Genomic DNA, 15,312 nt, shown 5'->3' on the forward strand with positions numbered 1-15,312 from the left:
TGTTACGTCCCAGGGGAATTCACGATTCTTTCTTTCCCGTACCCGGTGCACACGTGCACGATTTCCAGAGCCGATAATAATAGCTAAATTAAAGCAGGATTTAGTACATCCTAAAATAACAATCGGATATTAACGGCTATAAAAAGTAGCATCCGGCTAAATAAAGCGGCATTCAGTTCAAACAAATTTGATATTTTCTTAAAACTCATAAAATCAAAAATAAAGAAAACTAATCATAAAACGCGAGTGATCGGATATCGGATGGTACGATTCTTTTCTTTCCCGTATCCGGTGCACACGTACACGATTTCTAGAGCCGATAATAATAACTAGATTAAAGCGGGATGCTCAGTACATGTCCTAAAATAACAATCGGATGATAACAGGCTATAAAAGTAGCATCCGGTTAAATAAAGCGGCGTTCAGTCAAACAATTCGATATTTTCTTAAAAACTCATAAAATCAAAAAATAAAGGAAACTAATCATAAAACGTGAGTGACCGAATATCGCAAGAGGGTAGTAACAGTCATCCCTTGTGCGATACTGAGAATCCTAAATCCCCCGTTTTGGAAGATGCTCTCCTATTCGCGAACGAACATAATAAAATTCTGATTTGTTACATTTGTCTAAAATGCTCATAAGTAGGGGCAGAGAGGAGCCATGGAAATCTAACAAAGATTTCTATTCGTCAACCTCCCTTATTCCTCACGCTAGGAGAGGGTAATCCAAAACGATATATAAGCGCGAACTTCGAACAACTCAGGGTCAGAAAAATTCGTTCAGAAAATTCGTACGGCAGAAAAATTCGTTCAGAGAAAAATTCGTACACGCAGAAAAATTCGGGAGAAAAATTCGTTCAGGAAATTATTCATTGACTCAGGCGTTCATATACGCACTCAAAAAGTTCGAGACACATCAACTTTCATATCGAGTCAGTGCAAAAACCTACACCAAGGGGGCCCAGCAGCAACCACCCGTCTTCAACAACTATCAATCACAAATCTCGCCATCCTCAACGCCAAGGGGGTCCAGCGATAATTCGATCGATTTGTTCCACGGTTTTTCAAATAGTAAGTCTTTTCTTTTATCTTCAAAGTTCCTCCCCCTCACCCCGTCTCACATACCACAATCATCTTAATGTACCCACAAACATACAGACAATCACACTTAATATTGTGCTAGAGTAACAAACTAATTAAAATGTTTATGTAAATTTTATCTTTTTAAAATGTACAATAAATTTAATTAATTTTATTTCTTTCAACTTAATCAATTCATTCCCCCCCCTCGTTACCCACGCTCCTGAATCGCACTTGGTCCCGTCCCGGGTAAAAAGGATTAAGTTCCTTTACCGAAAAGGGGACCGACGAGGGGCATTTGGACCAGAAATAGCGTAAAAAATCGACTCTTGTGGTCGTTGACCTATCTTTGGCTCACCCGCAGGCTCGCTCGACCCGAGACACTTGCCCTTAAGGCACCTGTTCTCGGGATACACGTGTTACGCCCTTCCTTCGGCCCATCCTTCCTCGGGCCTGGACGTAACATACGTAAATTTTGGGGGCTCATCCGGGATTGATATGTGCGATTCAAGGAAACGGGAATGAGTGACGGAACTCGAGGTAAAGCCGATAAAAAAGGAAGTAGACAAATTTTATAAACTCGCTTTGGAAGAGAAAAAATCTAAATCTAAAATTGGAATTACGTCATCTACTTCCGGTTTACCTCATACATCTACTCCAAAAAGAACTGTAGGATCTATACCAAGACATTTTGATCTTTCTTTAGAGAACACAGACACAAGCATAAATAATACTATTTTAATAGCCGACACGCCCGAGCCAAATTCTGACAATTCCAGCGATATAACTTGCCAAGAATATTATACACTTACTAATACTCTTATTTATAAAGCAGAAAAAGATTTTGATAGGTCCGAAACCATGACTCACCAAAACCCATTTGCTACCTTAAAATACGCGGTTGAAGCTGTTCCTTTTTTCGATGGTAAAAATATTCCGCTCAGTTATTTTATCGAAGGATGTGAGGAAGCTAAATCCATGCTACCTAAAGAAGCTGAAGCACAGTTTACCAAAGTAATAAGAACCCGAATAGTCGGCGAAGCCCGACGAACCATCCAAGATCAAGATTTTGACACAGTATCCAATTTGACTTCATATTTAAAACAAATTTACGGACCTTCTAAAAATGTATACATACTACAAGGAGAATTAGGACGCGTTTACCAAAAAAATGAAGAAGATGTAGTCACATATGCAAATCGCGTAAAATTGCTGGGAAAACAGATTTTAGAAGCATACCGTAGTGCTAGTCGTTTTACCTGATCAAAATATAAAAGCATCATTAGAAGGTAACATGTGCAAATGTTTTATCCGAGGACTCAAACCCGAAATAGAACAAAGAATTGCGAGAGACTTAGACGTGCATGGAACCGTTGCTGACGCTTTAAGGATAGAAAGAGAACTTCGGGCAATGACAGATTTACGACAGGGACAAGAGACTCACTCAGGTCAAAACAAGCCACGAATACGAGAAACTTGCCAGATCTGTTATAAAGAAGGACACGTGGCTAGTAACTGCAGGAAGCTCACACAGTCATCTTCTTTGGGTCAACTTCCAGGAGCCTTGGGAACCGAAATTCTGATTTGCCAGATTTGTAAAAAACGCGGACACAGTGCAGATAAATGTCGCCTGCGCGATCCTCAATATCGCCAACCAGTAAATGTAATCCAACAACGAATTTAACCTGTCAACTATGTTCTAAAACCGGACACGACGCAAAACTATGTCATCAAAATAACAACAATAATCAAGCCAATAAAACCTCTGTAATTTGTCAATGGTGCGATAAAACTGGTCATTCAGCTAATAATTGTTGGAAGAAACAAAATGAACAACGCAATTCAATAAATAAAACTACCGTTACTTGTCAAATTTGCAACAAAATAGGACATATCGCTAAAGATTGCCGCACTAGAACGAATTCAACACCTACAACCAACTCCTTTTGTCGATATTGTAAGGCACAAGGACATCTTCTTGAAAACTGTCAATTACGGATCGCGAGTAATAATCGTTGGAAAGAAAAAGATCAGGGAAACTACAATGGGCCTTCGACGTCGGGTGTGCGACAGGGGCCCGAGCAAGCTTCACACCCGTCCACTCAGCAGGACGCCAAATAAACCGAAACCCAGATGTACGGCCTGTGACAGTGACCCTCGCTAAAAACAGTCGCGTGCCTACTGTTCAGGTCCAGCTCACCAAAGCATCCGCTCATATAACTCTCATGCTAGATACAGGATCCGGACCGAATATAATTAAAGAGAAACTCATACCTAAGGATATTAATATAAATTTCGATAATATTTTAAAATTAAATGGTATAAATAATTATCCTGTTTACACACTCGGAGAAATTATGTTAACAATTTTCGGAATATCTGTATCTTTTCACATTGTATCCGACGACTTTCCGATTCCACAATCCGGAATACTTGGAAATGATTTCTTCAAGCAAACTTCTTCAAAAATAGATTACGCGGAGGGACATCTAAACATTTCTGGAATTAATGTGCCTTTCTCCTCCCCCGAAACTATTACCGTACAACCAAGATCCGAGTCATTATTTTATGTAAGAATAATCAATCCTGAAATAAAAATAGGATACATACCGAAGTTGAAGGTAGAGCACGGAATTTATCTAGGGGATACAATAGTGGAAAACGTTTCTGGAAAGGCTTATTTGAATATCATAAGCACTCTAGATGAAGAGGTGGAAGTCCGTGTGCCGACATTACATTTAAAATCATTAGACGAATTATTCGATGACCACAATTCGAACATTGCAACATTCGACAAGGAAAAATCAACAAGATCATTGAAGGATTCCAGGAAAATCGACGAAACTCGAACTAATTTCATAAATGAATATGCTTTCGGAATCCATGATAATATTATTCTCAATGAAGATGCTGAAATCGGTAATAAAATCCAAGAAAGAAACGAAGACGAAACACTTGAAAATACGAAACAAAAAGGATGAATCAAAATAAAAGAAACAAAATTAAAGGAGGAAATAAAACTTATACAAATAAAAATTCTAATAATTTAACAATCCCTGAAGAGGGAAATTATCAAACTTCTTTAGAAAAAAATAATTCTGGAATTTCGGAGGGAAGTTTCCAAACCTCGACAGAAAATTCCAGCTCCGAGGTAAATTGCCAAACCTCTTTAGAAAAAAATTAATTCTGGAATTTCGGAGGGAAGTTTCCAAACCTCTTCAGAAAATTCCAGCTCCGAGGGAAATGACCAAACCTCTTTAGAAAAAATTAATTCTGGAATTTCGGAGGGAAGTTTCCAAACCTCGTCAGAAAATTCCAGCCCCGTCGATTGCAAGGAGGGAGGTTACCAAACCTCACTATGAAAATCGACACCTTATCCTAAAAACGAAAGAAGTTCTTTATCCTCTCTAGACTTTACATCTCCAAAGGATGGATTATTTACAAGAAAAAACGATAATAATAAACTAGAAACCTCCTATGTTATAATAAAAGACCTCGTCCAAGAGGCTCAAGAATATAATTCGAACATTAGAAAAATCGAAAATTCTCGGAAAATTAATCACAAGAATAAGCCGTCTTCGAAACTTTCTACGTCCTTATGTAATAAATCTCAAGAAATAATAGATGAATTTACGAGAAAACATAAATCTAAACACGAGTTTGACATTACAACTTCTGAGCCGCATCATTGCTTGGTACTTTCCGAGAAAACTAAGGAAGATCAACTCTCTAAAATTATCGACTTATTGCGATTAGAGCATTTAAATGAAAAAGAACAGGGAAACGTAACAAAATTAATAGCAAATAGCCAAGATCGTTTCCACATTCCCGGAGAAAATTTAACCGCAACTCACGTTCTGCAACATCAGATAATGACTACCGATGATCATCCGATAAATACTCGGCAATATAGATTTCCGCAAATACATAAGGAAGAAATAAACAAGCAGGTAGAGGACCTCCTACTGGGAGGCATAGTGAAACACTCGCAGTCGCCTTACAATACGCCCATATGGATCGTGCCTAAGAAAGACGATTCTAAAGGAAATAAACGCTGGAGAATGGTTCTCGATTTTCGAGCCTTAAACGAAAAAACTATTGGAGACGCTTACCCACTACCTAATATTGTTGATATACTAGATCAATTAGGGGGAGCGCAATATTTCTCCATATGCGATCTCGCATCCGGATTTCATCAAATAAAAATGGATCCTGCTGACAGTCATAAAACCGCTTTTACAACTTCTTTCGGACATTACGAATTCGATAGAATGCCTTTCGGTTTAAAAAACGCTCCGGCTACTTTCCAACGCCTAATGGATTTAGTATTGACAGGACTACAAGGCGAAGAATTATTTGTATATATGGATGACATAGTTATTTATGCCAAGTCATTAGAAGAACATAAAAGAAAATACAACGCTCTAATAGAACGTCTTCGAAAAGCTAATTTAAAACTACAGCCTGACAAGTGCGAGTTTCTGAAATCGGAAGTAACATATTTAGGACACGTTATTAGCAAGGATGGAGTAAAACCAGATCCCAAAAAATTAGAAGCTGTAAAATTATTTCCGAGACCGAAAACGCCGAAAAACATTAAACAATTTCTAGGACTTGCCGGATACTACAGACGTTTTATATCCAATTTCTCTAAATTTGCTAAACCGCTAACGTCCTTATTAAAAAACAACACAAATTTCGAATGGACATCCGAACAAGAGGAATCATTTCAAATCTTGAAACAAAAGTTATGCGAAGAACCTGTATTGCAATATCCCGATTTCTCGAAATCATTCATATTGACTACAGATGCTTCAGGAATAGCCATAGGCGGAATCCTATCACAAGGAAAAATAAACAGAGACCGACCGATCGCATACGCATCACGTACTCTAACAGATAACGAAGTAAAATATGACACTTATGAAAAAGAAGCCCTAGCCATAGTTTATTGCGTAAAGCATTTTAGACCATACTTATACGGAAGAAAATTTACTTTAGTTACTGATCATAAACCTTTAACGTGGTTCAAGAATGCACAAGACGCAAACATGCGAATATTACGCTGGAGACTGAAACTAGCAGAGTACGATTATGATGTTGTATACAAAGCTGGGAAAACTAATGTAAATGCAGACGCATTATCACGGAATCCTGTAAATCTCATGGAAGCAAAATGTAATATTATAAAAGATAAGCCGCTGAATCCTAATAATTCGCAAGATGCAGAGGAAATTTCTAGGATGTTAGAAGAATCCGACGATGAGGGAGAAAGCGAAGACGAAGATTTTCATTTATATCTTTCAGACACTGAAACAGATGAACCGTTTTATGACCATACTAATGCCACATCATCTACCGAAGAAAACGAACCACCACTACCTAAACGCGATCGAATACAAACTCGAAGCCAAACTATAAATCAAAAGGAACAAAGTAAAAATGTTCAAGATATCGAAAGAAGAACAAACCCGCCAGATAAGGACGAAGATAAAGAGGAAGAAGAAGAAGAAGAAAAAGACGAAGAAGAAATTATCAATCTAAATTTACGAAAAGCAAGGACAAAATTTATCGAAAACAAAAGTAATGTCATAGAAGGTCGCGAATTATTATTTTTACGAAAAGATAACGTAATGTATTTTGTTGACACCAACGGAAAACCTTTAGATTCAGGCTCACAAAAACTCTTCGAGCGAAATAGCCTTCCAAGTCTTGGGTCACTTGCTCTAGGCAAACCTAAGGCCATAAAATATAAAAACTATTACCACATAGCTCTGCCTATTATAGAAGGACAACAGGAGGGACCTACAATGACCTTAAACCAAATATCAACCACCGTAAATAACCTACACGATATCATTCAAGATTTAAAATTAGAAACAATTAGTATTGCAAAAACGGAAACAATTAATAACGTACCATGGAATAATATTAAATCACAACTTCTGTCAACATTCGTTAATATACCCGTTAAATTGATTATATGTAATGGATTAGTCAAATATCCACCTAAAGATTTACGAACTGTCATTATTGAAGAGATGCACTGCTTACCCACAGGAGGACACCGTGGCGTTACAAAAACTTACAACAGAATAAAACATAACTATTATTGGGAGAACTTGAAAGCCGATGTTCAAAGATACATCCAGCAATGTTTACAATGTCAACTCAAAAAACTCGTTAGAGTCAAAACTAAACAGCCTATGATAATTACAGACACACCAGGATCTTCCTTCGACAAGGTCGCTATGGATATCGTAGGACCATTACCGAAAACCGAGAGAGGCAACGAATATATTTTAACGCTACAGGATCAATTAACGAAATATTGTATGGGAATACCGCTACCGAATCAGACTTCCGAAACCATCGCAGAAGCTTTCGTAGATCGATTCATTTGTGTGCTCGGAGCACCAAAAGCAATATTAACGGATCAAGGACGAAACTTTATTAGCGAATTACTAAAAAGGATTGCTAGACTATTCAAAATTCGCAAGTTTCGAACAACAGCTTTCCACCCTCAATCAAACGGATCTTTGGAGAGATCTCATCATGCATTAGGAGAATATTTAAAACAATATGCGAATGAACAAAAACAGTGGGACAGATGGGTTGGTCTTGCAATGTTCAATTATAACACTAGCGTACATGAAGCAACTAAACATACTCCATACGAATTAGTTTTTGGCAAAATAGCAAGAATTCCATCCAACGAACCTCTTACTTCAGAAGATAAACTAGCAAGCTACGATGAATACTTAGTAAATCTCTTTACACAACTTCACGCTATTCAGGGAAATGCTCGCGATAATGTTATCCAAGCAAAAACTAAATCAAAAGATCATTATGACAAGAAAATAAATCCACAGACTTTCAAGCCTGGAGACCAAGTATTTTTATTAAAAGGTCCTAAACCTGATAAATTCGGAGATCAATATACCGGACCGCACAAGGTTTTGGAACTTCTTAACAAAAATAATATAAGAATAAAGATAAAGAAAAATAGTCGAATAGTACATCCTAATCGCTTACGAATTTCACACATCAAGCCATCGAAACGAACTTCTTAACACGAGGACGTTTAGACGTAACAATAGTCAAGGTGGAGTCATCGCTCCTCTTCTGCGTTCAACTGAGAAACGGCGAGAAGGATTTAAAAGAATTAGAGGAAGAATTAGAATTCAGGATGGTCAAGAAAGCCACCTATCTACACATCTGGCCCGAAGATTTTAAAGAAAACATGGCCGTCGCAATAAAGGATTGTAAAGCCTGGCGGCGGGGCATTATAAAAAGAATTAATAGGACGAACTGGATGGTGAAAATCAGCCTAGGGGACTGAGGCCGATCAATCTGGAGGCGTATGTGCGATGTCTACCTTCTGGAGGACAGATTCAAGGAGTTACCTTGGCAAATTATAACCTGTTTAGCCTACACCGGTCCTGTCCAGAACACCCGAGCCTGGCCCAAAGAAACCAAGGATCTCTGCCGACTACTTCTCGAAGGACGAAAGGGATGGATCCATATAATCCGCCCCCTCAATGAAGGGACGGCACTGGTTAAATTAAACGTAGAAGGCATACCTGCGACCACTTCATATTCTCTTCGCGACGCACTTATTTTATTAGGTCACGCTCAACTTAGTACTAGTGTAGCCGTAAATGTAATTCCAACCGTATAAAAACGATGGAACACATTCCATACATTATTAAGCATTATTTCATATTATTAGTTACTATCTTACTATATAATCATTCTTATATTAGTAGACAAATATATATATATATATATATATATATATATATATAAATTAAATATATATATATATTACATATATATATATATATTGGAGGTGATCTTCACGTGACCTTCAGATATATATATATATATATATATATATATATATATATATATACCTGAAGGTCACGTGAAGATCACCTCCAATTTTTTAAATGGGACACCCTATGTGCTTTTATATATTCTTATATCTCATCTCGAGAGCTTTCCAAAACACTATAATTAAATTAGTTTTCATTAAGTACTTTCCGAGTTATGAGGCTTGAAATAATATCTTAATTTTAACAAATTAAGACAAGATAAAAGGCATTTACGAGCAATCAAAAGATGTTGGGTGTGAGAATGTAATAATATATATAATTTAATATATATTTAATATATATTTGAGTGAACGTTTCGGTTCTTTCTTTGAACCATCTTCAACACATTCTACAATTTAAAAATTCTATTTAATACATATATTATCGATCGGTCATTACAGAACTAAGAACAGTCAAATAACAATAAAAGCGATCAATTCATTGTATGGTCATTTATAAAGTACTACAAAAATATAATGCGTATATATCAATTTTAAGCTCGAGTTTCAATATAATTACGGTACTGGTGTGTTGTTTCATCTTCGAACTTATCCCTCATTGTTTGGCAAGGAAAGTTGATGATGTCCAGATCCAAAAATCGTAAACGCAGATATATTTATTATAACAAAGTTAAAACGTTTCGAGGCTAACGAACAATAAATCTTAATTTTACATAAACCGTAAAATATCTAGTAAAATATTTATTTCTCGATTATCCTACCTTAATACTTTTATATACAAAATAATGAGATGGATCAATTGGTGTAAAGGAAAAACACAGTTGTTAGTAAGAAAACATGGAATTGTTGATTGCAAATTACATATTTTTTCTTCGAAATAATTATGTTTTTATGTAATTATGTTTTCTTTACAGCAATTGATTCCTCTCATTATTTTGTACATGAAACTATTAAGGTAGGATAATCGAAAAATGAATATTTTACTAGATATTTTATGGTTTATGTAAAATTAAGAAATGATTTCAAACTTCATAACTCGAAAAGTACTCAATGAAGAAATACTTTATTATAGTGTTTTGAAAAGCTCTCCTAACCTAACTCTTCCCCCCCCCCTTATATCCCCTAATTAAAAAATATTCCACCACTCTTACCCTAACTCTATTACCCATATTAATAATATAAATCGTTTATTAGTATTAGAAAACTTAATATTTTCATAAATAAATTTAGAATTTATTACTTTAATCAGACATAATACTATCTTACACATATACATACAAACACATACATACACATATATATATATATATATATTCAATTAATTTAATTTAATTACATTATTTTTTACTTACGCCCCTTATCTCCAACTTACAACTTTATTATAATTATAATATAATAATATACAATAAATATGAACAAATGACTATATTCAACTAACCACAAAGACATTGGAATACTATACTTTATTTTTGCAATTTGATCAGGTATAATTGGGTCCTCTATAAGAATAATTATCCGATTAGAGCTAGGTTCGCCTAGCTCCCTAATCCTGAATGACCAAACCTTTAATTCAATCGTAACAAGTCATGCCTTTATTATAATTTTTTTTATAGTTATATCTTTCATGATTGGGGGATTTGGAAACTTTCTAGTCCCATTAATGATTGGATCCCCTGATATAGCTTACCCTCGTCTTAATAACATAAGATTCTGATTGCTACCCCCATCAATTTCCCTACTAATCCTAAGTAATTTCATTAATGAAGGATCAGGAACAGGTTGAACTATTTATCCTTCCTTAGCATCTAACTCCTTTCACAGAGGACCTTCTATTGATCTAACTATTTTTTCCCTTCATATTGCAGGTATATCTTCAATTTTAGGAGCCATTAATTTTATCTCAACAATCTTAAACAAACATAATCCTAATATCTCTTTAGACAAAATCCCCTTATTAGTTTAATCTATCCTTATTACAGCAATTCTCCTCCTCCTATCTCTTCCTGTCCTTGCCAGAGCTATTACTATACTATTAACTGACCGCAACTTAAATACTTCATTTTTTGATCCCTCAGGGGGCGGAGACCCTATCTTATATCAACACTTATTTTGATTTTTTGGCCACCCTGAAGTATATATCTTAATTCTCCCAGGATTTGGACTAATTTCCCATATTATTATAAATGAAAGAGGAAAAAAAGAAACATTTGGAGCTTTAGGAATAATTTACGCTATTATTACTATTGGATTTTTAGGATTTATTGTATGGGCTCACCACATATTTACTATTGGACTAGATATTGATACTCGAGCTTACTTCACCTCAGCAACTATAATTATTGCTATTCCTACAGGAATTAAAATTTTCAGATGAATTACAACTCTTCATGGATCTAAAATTAGTTATAACTCATCTCTTTGATGAGCTATAGGATTTATTTTTCTATTTACTATCGGAGGCCTTACTGGAGTGATTCTCTCAAATTCCTCTATCGATATTATCCTTCATGATACTTACTACGTTGTAGCTCATTTTCACTATGTTCTATCTATAGGAGCAGTTTTTGCCATTATTGCAAGTTTTATTCACTGATTCCCTTTAATTACTGGATTCTCTCTCAATAATTTCCTCCTCAATATTCAATTTATCAGAATATTTATTGGAGTTAATTTAACATTTTTCCCTCAACACTTCTTAGAACTTAGGGGTATACCTCGACGATATTCTGATTACCCAGATAATTTTCTATTATGAAATATTATTTCATCTATTGGTTCTCTTATTTCTATTATTAGTTTAATCTTACTTATATTTTTAATTTGAGAGGCTCTTTCCTCTAAACGATTAATTATTAATATATTTTATTTAAATTCCTCTTTAGAATGACTAAATTCTTACCCCCCAATAAATCACAGATATAATGAAATCCCCTCAATCTAATTAATTATTTTTTTTAACTTAATTTTTACTTCCTTTCCTACTATCCGCCCCTCCTTTATATCATATACTCATCTTTACCTTATTTTATATTATTCTAAAATTATTATTAATAACATATAAAATTTAATATGGCAGAAAAGTGCAATAGATTTAAACCCTATAAATAAAGAAAAATATTTCTTTTATTAAAAATTAATACTTGATTAATTTCTTTACAAAATGCTAATTCCCCCTCTTCCGAACTTATAATCTTTTTCCATGATTTTACTATAATTATTCTAATTTTTATTGTATCTATAATCTTATTTTCTTTAACTTTATTAATTTTTAATAAAATAACTAACCGATTTCTTCTTCAGACATTTAATAGAAATAATTTGAACTATTTCACCTATAATCATCTTAATATTTATCGCCATCCCATCTCTAAAAATTCTGTATATTACTGAAGAAAATCACCTTAATAAAATAACAATCAAATGTATCGGCCATCAATGATACTGAAGATATGAACTTTCTGATTTTATTGATATTGAATTTGATTCTTACATAATTCCCTCTAACGATCTAAAACTAAATGAATTTCGATTACTAGACACTGACAATCGATGTATTTTACCATTTAACTTTCCCATTCGAATTCTTACCACCTCGATTGACGTAATTCATTCTTGAACTGTTCCCTCCTTAGGAATTAAAATAGACTCAACCCCCGGTCGGCTAAACCAATCTATATTATTTATAAATCGACCAGGACTATTTTTTGGCCAATGTTCAGAAATTTGTGGTATAAATCACTCTTTCATGCCAATTTGTATTGAATCCACTAATTTTTATAATTTCAAAAATTGATTATTCAAAATGAGAGAAAATTAAAATTACTGCCCCTACCTATTATACCATAAACCTACCATCACTCTTTTATTTTTCTTACAACATTTTAAATTACTATAATACTTAATTAAACTCTTTAATCTTTAATCAATTTATCTCATAAAAACATTAAATGACTAATTATAAATTTTGATCTTTTAAATCAAATATAATAGAATATTTACTCTATTTTTAATGGCCTTTTAAACCTAACCGTATTTTTATTTTAATAAAGAATTAGTTTAAAAAAAACATTAAATTGTCAATTTAATAATATTTTTCAATCTCATAAAAAATAAAAAATATTCTTTTATTCCTCATATAATACCTATGTTATGAATGATAATTTTTTGTTTTTCATTCCTATTCTTACTAATATTATCAACTATAATTTACTTTTTTTACCTACCTAATATTAAAAAAATTAAAACTAATAATAAAACTACTAATTTAAGCAAATGAAACTGAATATGATAATAAATTTATTTTCAATTTTTGATTCATCTACAAGAATAAAATTTTCAATAAATTGAATTAGTATAAGATTAATTATTCTAATCTTTCCATTTCAATATTGATTAATCCCCTCTCGATTTATCATAATATGAAATATCTTTAAATTTATCTTTAAATTTTTAATTAAAGAGTTCAAAATTATCTTAAAACACTCTTTACCTAACCTCATTATTTTTATTAGGCTTTTTACATTTATTCTTATCAATAATACTATAGGATTATTTCCATATATTTTTACGGCATCAAGACATTTAAGATTCTCTTTATCTCTATCTTTATCACTATGAATCTCAATAATTCTTTTTAATATTTTATTCTTTTTTAATGATTTCTTTTCGCACTTAACTCCTCAAGGAACACCATTCATTTTAATACCTTTTATAGTATTAATTGAATCAATTAGATTAATTATCCGGCCAATTACTTTATCTATTCGCCTAACAGTAAATATAATTGCCGGACATTTACTTTTAATCTTATTAGGATCATCTGGCTTATTAATCAATAACTTTTTCGTATTAACTATCATATTAATCATTCAAATTTTACTATTTATCTTAGAAATTTCAGTTAGACTCATTCAAGCCTATGTATTTTCTATTTTATCTACATTGTATTGCAGAGAAATTTAATAATTTAAATTTTACCTAAAGCTTTATTTTATTATCTAATTAAAACTATCGCCATATTACTTTTACTACTCAGTATAATATTAATAATACAAATAATATACACATATAATATTATTTATTGTTTATTTCACTTAAATTAATTATTTTATCCATAAACTCTATTCATAATATTCTTATCATTTATACTATTTATATCTATAATTCTATTATTTATATTTTATACTCTACTATTATTTATTTACATACTTTAAAAAATATGACAAAAATTAATAATCAGAACCATATGTTTCATTTAGTTTCCATTAGACCATGGCCTTTTATTATCTCACTAAGTTTATTTAATAATCTAGTTTCAATAATTATATGATTCCATAAAATAAACTATTTAATTATAATTTCCCTCCCTTGTACAATCTTATGTATATTTCAATGATGGCGAGATGTTATCCGAGAATCCACTTATCAAGGAGCTCATACTCACTCAGTCTACTTGGGCCTACGAATAGGAATAATTTTATTTATTATCTCTGAAATTTTTTTTTATTTCATTTTTTTGAGCTTACTTTCATTCATCTCTAGCACCTTCCATAGAAATTGGACAATTATGACCTCCTCTAGGAATTAAACCATTTAATTCCTTTGATATCCCATTACTTAATACCAATATCTTAATCTCATCAGGTATGACCATTACATGAACTCATCACTCAATTTTAAACAAAAACTTTCCCGAAAGAACCAAAAGATTACTGCTAACAATCGGCCTAGGAATCTACTTCTCAACCCTTCAATTAATTGAATATAAAGAATCACCTTTTACTATCTCTGATTCTATTTATGGATCATCATTCTTTATTGCTACTGGCTTTCATGGAATTCATGTTATTATCGGAACAACCTTCTTACTAATCTCTTTATTTCGCTTATACAACCTGCACTATAGAAGTACCCACCACTTTGGATTTGAAGCCGCTGCTTGATACTGACATTTTGTAGACATTGTATGATTATTTCTTTATATTTCAATCTATTGATGAAGATATTAAATTAAACTAAAAATTTATATAGTATAATAAAATTACATTTAACTTCCAATTAAAAATTTAATCTAATTAATAACATGATAAGAAAACTAGCGTCTACGAGCCACAGAGGATGGTAAATGCCTGAAAAATTCTTTTTAATTGTACGCGAAATTTTAAACGAAAAACACGGCATATGCATATATTTTACTTGGTGCATTTAACCAAGATATAGATTCTCATTTTTGAGAAATTCTATACAACCCTCTTTACCCCCCTGAAGAGACGTAGACGAGAAAAATATCGGGGCGAAGTCGCTGAATCGGGAATCGAACCCGAGTCTTTCGCTTGCCGGGCGACTGCTCTTACCACTGAGCTATTCAGCCCCACACCGATACTACCCTCGTCTAT

At 33.1% G+C, this 15,312-nt stretch overlaps 3 pseudogenes; all 3 read left to right on the forward strand.

The window, feature by feature from the left end:
- Window positions 1-8,269: 8,269 nt before the first annotated feature.
- On the forward strand, window positions 8,270-11,038 carry LOC109610160 (annotated as a pseudogene).
- A 2,163-nt stretch (window positions 11,039-13,201) lies between these two features.
- Window positions 13,202-13,879, forward strand: LOC112637718 (annotated as a pseudogene).
- A 415-nt stretch (window positions 13,880-14,294) lies between these two features.
- On the forward strand, window positions 14,295-14,913 carry LOC109610164 (annotated as a pseudogene).
- Window positions 14,914-15,312: the final 399 nt, after the last annotated feature.

The sequence above is a fragment of the Camponotus floridanus genome, unplaced genomic scaffold, assembly GCF_003227725.1.
Source record: "Camponotus floridanus strain SB8 unplaced genomic scaffold, Cflo_v7.5 scaffold198, whole genome shotgun sequence".
In the NCBI taxonomy this organism is placed as follows: Eukaryota; Metazoa; Arthropoda; class Insecta; order Hymenoptera; family Formicidae; genus Camponotus; species Camponotus floridanus.